General features: G+C 48.0%; 1 pseudogene; it reads left to right on the top strand.

Moving 5' to 3' along the window:
- The first annotated feature begins 7670 nt into the window (after nucleotides 1–7670).
- On the top strand, nucleotides 7671–8330 carry LOC125404278 (PRELI domain-containing protein 1, mitochondrial pseudogene; annotated as a pseudogene).
- The last annotated feature ends 475 nt before the right edge of the window (nucleotides 8331–8805 follow it).

Raw genomic sequence — 8805 nt, forward strand, 5'->3', positions numbered from 1 at the left:
CCATGGTATAAAAGTTAGCCCCAGCAGAACAATAAAGAAGCTGTTCCACCTCAACCTCGTGCTCTGTGAATTCATTCAACCTGGACACCCTCCTCGGAGACTCTTGGTTCCAGCCTGCGCTGGCGTGGTATTTGGAGCCCCTCCCCGGGTTCGGAAAGAGAGGTACAGTGGACCGGGTTGTCCTGTAGTCCAGCCAGGACACATTGGGAATTAAGAGATTATTATAAGAGACAATTATAAGAGATAATTAAAAAGCAATGGGGGATATCCCGGGTAAATCAGTGTTAAAGTTTCAGTTAAAGAGATTGTTGAAAGAGCAGGGAACAGCTGTAAAAACTAAGACTTTAGAAGATTTTCTTAAAACTATAGAAACGTGGAGTCCCTGGTTTGTCACCAGTGGAGCCCTCAATATTTCTGAATGGGAACAGGTTCGCAGGGATCTTCAAAAAACTTTGAGAATGAAGGGGCCTGAAGTCCTGCCAATCACCACGTCCTACCTTTGGAGACTGATCAGGGATGCTTTGCTTACAGAGAAAGTCCAGGTTAAGCAGGCTTTGGAAGCAACAAAAGAGGTGTTATCTGAGATTCAAGATAGCGAGACTAAGGCTTCCCTTTGTTCTGATATTGCCTCCTTCATGGAGGCAGAACCGCTCACTCAGCCTGCTAAGGGGAGGCCCGGTAAGGTAGAAGAGAGGAAGACTAAAAAGAAAAAACCTCCAGACAGGGGTGAGGGAAATGAGTCACGGGGCAGAGTTTCCTCTCAGAACTTAGGGGCTTGTCCCAAGCAAAATTCTTCAGCGCAAACAAGCCTCTATCCCTCTTTGTCTGATTTTGAAGAGAGCTTGGGAGAATCAACAGATTCAGAAGAAGAAACTTTAGAGGGAGAAATCACAGCACTGCAGCGGGAATTATGCAGGGCCCGTTTAAAAGAAAAGACAAAAGGGACCTCTGGGGAGAAGGACAAGCCCCCTCCCTACCCTCTTTCTGATGCAATCAGGACCTCTCCAGCCCCTCCCCTTCAGTTGGGCTTGGAGAAGGCTCCCTGCAGAGGCGTTAAGTGCTACCCAGTGATTGCTCCTGTTGTGGAAATTCCAGATCCCAACAATCCAGGGCAGGTTTTTCGCCCGTCATGAACCTCTGGCTTTTAAGGACTTAAAACAATTAAAGGAAGCTGCCAGCCTTTATGGCACCCAAGCCCCATTTATGTTATCTCTTATGGAGTCTTTTAGGGCTCTTAACCTCACCCTGAGTGATTGACAGCAGCTCTCTCGAGCTGCGCTTAGTGGGGGAGACTTTCTTATTTGGAGAGGAGAGTTTCAGGATAGATGTACCCAGACTGCCGCTCAGAATGCGCTGCATGGGCAACTGCAAAGAAACGCTGACATGTTAGCAGGGATAGGTGCTTTTGGAACCATTCAGCAACAAATTCAGTACGATCTGACAGTATATGCCCTGGTAGCAACTGCAGCCATCGAGGCCTGGAGGGCCCTCCCTCTAACTGACAGAGGAGGTCACCTGTCTAAAATCCGTCAGGGACCTTCCGAACCATTTTCAGATTTTGTAGATCGACTCACACAAGTAGCAGAGCGACTTTTTGGACCAGCAGGAAATTCTATGCCAATGAAACAAATGGCCTATGAGAATGCTAACAGGTTCTGTAAGGAAGCCCTCCGTCCCCACCGGAAGAAGAGTCTTAATGACTATATCCGGATATGTCGAGACATCGATGGGAATTTTATTCAGGGGCAGATCTTGGCCGCTGCACTGGGGCCCCTAAGAGGGGGGGGACAATAATGGTACCACCAAGGGACCAAGGACTTGCTTTGGTTAGGCCAAATTGGACATTTTCGCAAAGAGTGCCCCCAAAATTTAAATAGCAATCTTCGCCGCCCGGGACTGTGCCCCCGCTGCAAGTGAGGATACCATTGGGCCAATGATTGTCGCTCTAAGACAGATGCGGAGGGACAGCCTCTTCCTCCTCCTATTAATCAGGGAAACTGAAAGAGGGCCCAGCCTCAGGGCCCCAAAGCCAGTGCATATGGGGCTATGATCTCCTTTCCAGAGAGTGGCAGGATCCGTTTCATCCCCAGAACAACCCCTTCACATCTCAGACCTCATCCAAGGAACCCCAGGGAGTGCAGGACTGGACCTCAGTCCAGCCAGTCGAACAGTTTTGACACCTGAAATGGGAATACAGGGCCTGTCTATGGGGGTGAGGGGACCCCCACCTCCAGGTACTATGGGCCTACTATTGGGACACGCTAATGCGCTCCTTAGGGGCATCCGTATACATCCTGGACTGGTGAATTCTGACTCAGAAGGGGAAATTAGGATTATGGCCTCTGTGGAGAGGGGAGTGGCAATAGTGCCAGCTGGGGACTGAATCGTCCAATTAATCCTCATACCAGTGGTCCCGTGTGACACTCCGGTGTTAAAAGAGAAACGGGAAAGACAATGCTTAGGGGAAACTGGGGCAACCACGTTTTGGGTAGCCACCTTGAATAAACGCCCTCAACTCACCTTAAAGGTAGAGGATAGACCCTTTATAGGAATTTTGGATATGGGGGGGGGGGGATGTCTCTGTTCTGGCTGAAAAACATTGGCCTAAAGCATGGCCTAAGCAGGCGGGGACCGCCACCCTCCAGGAGATTGGCTAGGCGATACCCCAAAAAAGTGCAAAAATTCTAAAATGGCAGGATCCAGAGGGACAGACAGGCTATTTCCAACCATATGTCCTCCCAGGACTCCCAGTTAATTTGTGGGGTCGGGACATTTTGGAAGACATGGAAGTCATTCTCACCACGCAGGGCTCCTCATCAGCCCAGAAAGCCACCAGAATAATGCAAAAGATGGGATGGACTCAGGGCAAAGGCCTAGGAAAGTCAGAACAAGGCTTAACGTGCACAGTAGCAGACCTTCCAACTGATACCCGTGCCCCCAAGGATAGAAGAGGCTTGGGGCATTTTTGATGAGGGTCACTGTTGCGCCGCCAACACCCATACCAATTAAATGGCTTGATAACACTCCAGTGTGGGTAGAACAGTGGCCTTTGTCTAGAGAGAAGCTTCAGGCGGCCCATGAGTTCATTGAAGAACAATTGCAGCCTGGACATCTCATCCCCTCTACCTCTCCGTGGAATACTCCCATCTTTGTTATAAAAAAAGTCCTCTGGCAAGTGGCGACTGTTACAGGACCTGCGTGCCGTTAATGCCACCATGCAACCTATGGGACCCCTTCAACAGGGTTTGCCCTCTCCAGTGGCAATTCCCCAAAACTGGCACTTGGTTGTTATAGACCTTAAGGATTGTTTTTTCTCTATACCCCTGCATATTCAGGATAGCCCTCACTTTGCTTTTAGCCTTCCCTCCATTAATTTTCAAGAGCCTGCCCTGCGCTATCAGTGGGTCGTCCTCCCCCAGGGTCTGGCTGCCAGTCCTTCAATTTGTCAGATGTATGTTGCTGCTTGTTTGGACCCACTTAGGTGTAAGTTCTCCTCCTTCCATATTGTCCACTATATGGATGATATCCTTCTGGCAGCACCAACAAAAGAGGAAAGTTTACTAATGTTTGCAGAGTTACAGACCCTTCTGGAGGGACATGGGTTCATTTTGGCCCCAGAGAAGGTGCAGATGCAGCCCTCCTATTCTTATCTGGGCTTTCAAATCCAATCCGTCAGGCTTCAGCCTCAGAGGCTGCAGTTGGATTGCTCCCATTTGCGGACCCTCCATGACTGACAGAAATTATTGGGAGACATTCAGTGGATCCATTCTTCCCTTCCCATTCCTACGGGAGTTCTTAAGCCCCTTTATGACATGCTGCCTGGGGACCCTTCCCCTGCCTCCCCCAGGATCATGACTCCAGCAGCAAAAGAAGCCCTATATGCCTTGCTTAATGCTCTTGAGCGAGCACATCTCCGCCGCCTCAATTATTCCCACCCTTTTTATTTCATGGTTTTTTCTTCACAATTTTCACCTACTAGCATTTTTTGGCAAGGGGGACCCATTTATTGACTACATTTACCTGCTTCCCCTAAGAAGGTAGTGACCCCATATTATGAAATGGTGCTACAGCTTCTATGGAAGGCATATGATTTTAGTTTACAAGTTTTTGGCAGAATCCCAAAAAATTTCTAATCACTTATCAAAAAGAGGAAATAACAAGGCTACAGAGGAGTTCAAGATGGATGGACCTTGTTCATCACAACCACTGGAGCCATTTTTGATAACCATTGGCCTGATTCCCGTTTAATTTCATTTTTTAAGAATCATCCTGTTATCTTTCCAAGAATTATTAAAACTTCCCCCCTTAAGGGAGTGTGCTCAGTGTTTACTGATAGTTCTTCCAAGGGCTATGCAGTGGTGGTCTCTGACTCAATTAAAGAAAAGCAGCCCCTAGGTCCAATTTCTGCCCAAGCTGCAGAACTCACGGCCTGCCTTATGGCCTTTTCTCTTTTCAAGGATCAACCCTTCAATTTGCATACTGATAGTATCTATGTGGCAAGGATTGTTGGGCCATTGGAAACCTCATCTTACATATTACCTACCTCTCAGGTTTTCCACCTTTTGGTTCAGCTGCAGAGTCTTATATGCCAAAGAGTGTTTCCTGCCTTTGTTGGCCATATTCGGGCCCACACTGATCTGCCAGGGCCCTTGGCAGAGGGAAATAAGCTTGCAGATTCCCTTACCCGCCCAATGGCATTGTTCCTTTCTGAGGAACAACGAGCCCATCATCTTCATGAAAAGTATCATTTAAATGCCTCTTCTCTAAAGTTTCACTCTGGCTGTTCTCTAGCCACAGCTACTCAAATCACATCCCAATGTCCAGCTTGTGCTCCATTTCATAATGCCCCCAATGAAGATGTTAATCCTTGAGGCCTCCGTCCTAACCACCTTTGGTAGATGGATGTTACCTATTTGTCCCAAGCTGGTAGACTTAAATTTTTACATGTCTCTGTAGACACTTAATCCAAGGTAATTTATGCCTCCCTGCATTTAGAAGAAAAGATTAAGGACGTTATTGCCCATTGTCTACAGGCTTTTGCCTATCTGGGCATCCCAGATTTTCTCAAAACAGACAATGGACCGGCTTATACCAGCCAAAGGTTTGCAAAATTTTGCCAAGAACATCAAATTACACATACCTTTGGAATTCCACATAATCCCACAGGACAGGCCATAGTGGAGCGCACGCATGCTACCCTTAAACAGGTTTTTTTTTTGTAAAATAAAGAAGGGGGAGTATATCACCTCCCCAAATACTCAGTTATCTACAATTTTATACATTTTAAATTTTTAACAGTAGATAAACAAGTTCTATCAGCAATGGAAAGACATTGGCAGAAACCTTCCCAATCTCTGGGTTGGGTTAGATGGAAGGATAGTATCACAGGACAGTGGCAATCACCCACACCCATGTTGGCTAGGGTGAGGGGAGCCATTTGCATTTTCCCTCCAGGAACCAAAAAACCCATCTGGGTGCCAGAGCAGAAAGTTCGGCCAGTGGAGCCAGGCCCTACTGGCCCTGATAATATGGATTCAAGTGAAGAATATCAAGGGAGGCCTGAGATGGGCACTGGTGAGGAATCCACCCATACTGATGCCAGTAAGTAAAATAAACTCTGTTTTTCCATCCTTTTTTCCACCAATTATACATTGGGGGTTCCTACCGCAAATACAGCATTAGAAAGATCTTAATTGGGTAATTTAACGTTTGATATATCCCATGCCCTCTGCTTCCGGAGGATTAGCAATATTCCAGTGATGCCCAGTGTCTCCCTTTCTGGACCATGTGTGGTCCTTAGTAATTATTCTCTGGAAGACTTTTCTTCTAATTCTTCTGGGCATCCTTGTTTTGGATTGAGAGATATCTTTTACCCAATAAATTTTAAAAGAAATGTTTCTGGACTTCCAACCCCTCCGAGACCAGCACCCTTATGTTGGAAGACGCCACAATCCTTCAGATTGTACTTACCATTACCTTGGGGAAATTGTGCTCGTAAGGAACCATGGAAATTGAAGGGAGATAAATATTTATGGTGGTTTGGTCACCGACCTACCTTTAAAAACTCCTTGAGAGGGGCCTTTGATTATTCCTATAGAAATCCAAATATGGCAGGAGTTTCATCTACGTTCGCAGGCATGTTTCTCTGCGGCCCGCGTGCATGTACAGATATTAGGCCTTTAGCCCTTCAAAGGGGCTTGGCCTTCAATGCTACAGCCAGATGGAACACATCAGACATCTTTGAAACATCCCTCCAGATTAATTATGCAGAGAGAATTAATTTCTCTATTGTCAGCCTAGCTTGTGTTCTGCCTCCCTTTATGTTTGTCTCCTTTAATGGGTTGGTTGGGGAGAATGGTGTCCTTGACTGTTCTTCCAGCTCCTGCTTTTTGAGCAATTGCTGGTCCCCAATGGATGAGTCCATGCTGATGGTGAGAATTCCTGACCTGGTTCCCCTGGTGGTAGAAGACCCACATGATGGACGAGAACTTATCTTGTATCGAGAGAGAAGAGACTTTGGAATCACCGCCGCAGTCATCGCAGCCATCGCCATATCAGCCACAGCCACCACCGTTGCGGGAATCTCCGTGTCCCAGAATGCAGCTACTGCAGAGACTGTTAACACTCTTGCTGCCCGTGTTACCCAGGCCTTAGAGACTCAAAATACCATTAACTCACATATTCAATTGGGGATGTTAAATTTAAATCAGCAAACAGCCTTATTGCAGGAACAGATTAATGTGCTGTGGATGGTACAATAAGCTTCTTGTTCTCATTTCTATCATTCTGCCTGTGTGACCCTTATGGAAGTGAAAAATATGTCCTTTGAGGTGCAACGCCTTGATGCTTACCTTAGGGGGCCTTGGAATGATTCCTTTGTAAACTTTACCCACTCTTTGGTACATCAAATTATTGCAATTAATGAAACTCATGTTAAACCTATATCTGCTGAGGGATGGTGGAATGCCATGGCCCAGATTGGGGGTTGGGCACAGCGATGGGGAGGTGCCTTATCCCTGGGAATCTTGGGGCTAGTAGGGGTGGCAGTAGGCCTGCTCCTCTTAAAACGAGTCCTAAACATCTTCACCATGACTGAGCTTGTCCACCGTCAGGTGTTACTCAGTCTGGTCCATGACTCTCACGGAAGTCATGAGGTGTGGCTCCAGATGCTGAAAAAATAAGGGTCTCCAAGGACGGGCAACCTGTGAGGAGACCCCCTCACACCTAAGACAGGGCATTGGGGGCCCTATGACGGGTAAGGGAAGGTACTTCCCTTGCAGGACCTAAGACAGGACCCCTCATTATAAAATAAAGTAGGGGGAATTGTGGGAACTGCAGCCCCAAGTTACTTATCCCTGCCCCCATTTGAGGGGCTTATCTGCAAAGAAAACATAATAAATTCCCTCTGCTCCTGGAGTTGGGAAAGGAATTTTGAGTGCATGGTGACCCCTGCTGAGGTCAGGTTACAGTCCCTTCGCAGCCCCCTCCTCATTTGGTGCCATGGTATAAAAGTTAGCCCCAGCAGAACAATAAAGAAGCTGTTCCACCTCAACCTCGTGCTCTGTGAATTCATTCAACCTGGACACCCTCCTCGGAGACTCTTGGTTCCAGCCCGCGCTGGTGTGGTACCCTGATGCTCCACGGGTGCTAAGCCCGTCCAGGTCGGGAATATGGTGAAGTATTTCCGAAGTTCCTGGGACCAAGTGTTCGCTGCCTTCTGGCAACGGTACCCAAATCCCTATAGCAAACATGTCTTAACGGAAGACACAGTACACTGGGAGGAGACCCCTGACCAGAATCTTCTGTCCCGGAGACTCCTGACCAAGACCAACAGGATGCCACGTTGGGCAGAGCGACTTTTTCCTGCCAACGTTGCTCACTCGGTGTACATCCTGGAGGACTCTATTGTGGACCCACAGAACCAGACCATGACCACCTTCACCTGGAACATCAACCACGCCCGGCTGATGGTGGTGAAGGAACGATGTGTTTACTGTGTGAACTCTGACAACAGTGGCTGGACCGAAATCCGTCGGGAAGCCTGGGTCTCCTCCAGCTTATTTGGTGTCTCTCGTGCTATCCAGGAATTTGGCCTTGCCCGGTTCAAAAGCAATGTGACCAAGACAATGAAGGGCTTTGAGTACATCTTGGCCAAGCTACAAGGGGAGGCCCCTTCCAGAACACTCGTTGAGACAGCCAAAGAGGCCAAAGAAAAAGCAAAGGAGACGGCACTGGCAGCTACAGAGAAGGCCAAGGACCTGGCCAACAAGGCCGCCACCAAGCAGCAGCAGCAGCAGCAGCAGCAGCAGCAGCAGCAGCAGCTCGTGTAGCTGCTCCCTTCCTCTCCCTTCTCTTCACTGTACTTGACTATTAAAGATGCGCCTCCAGCCCTCTCTGCTGCCTGGGTGGTGGGTTCAAGTGGTGTCCTGGCCTGCATCTGCAGTACACCCTGCTCAGCATCTACTGAGCCCAGCCTCCTTTTACCCCATTGGGCAGAAAGGTGCAGTGACTGGCCCAGGGTCACAAGCAGTACACAGGTGAAGCAGCGACACACGATAGACTGTGCGCTCCATGAGGGCTCCTTGTTTTATTCTCTGATGTGTCCCAAGTACCCCGAAGAATATTTAGCACATAATAGGCACTCAATAAACACGTGAATTGATTGGCCCCAGGAAAAAAACACATGATGACAGCATATGCTGGAGAAGATATGGGGTAAGGGGGATGCTCCTCTATTGCTGGTGGGAGTGCAAACTTGTACAGCCACTTTGGATATCAGTATGACGATTTCTCAGAAAATTAGAA

This window comes from Myodes glareolus, chromosome 6 (assembly GCF_982192425.1).
Source record: "Myodes glareolus chromosome 6, mMyoGla1.1, whole genome shotgun sequence".
NCBI classification, from domain to species: Eukaryota; Metazoa; Chordata; class Mammalia; order Rodentia; family Cricetidae; genus Myodes; species Myodes glareolus.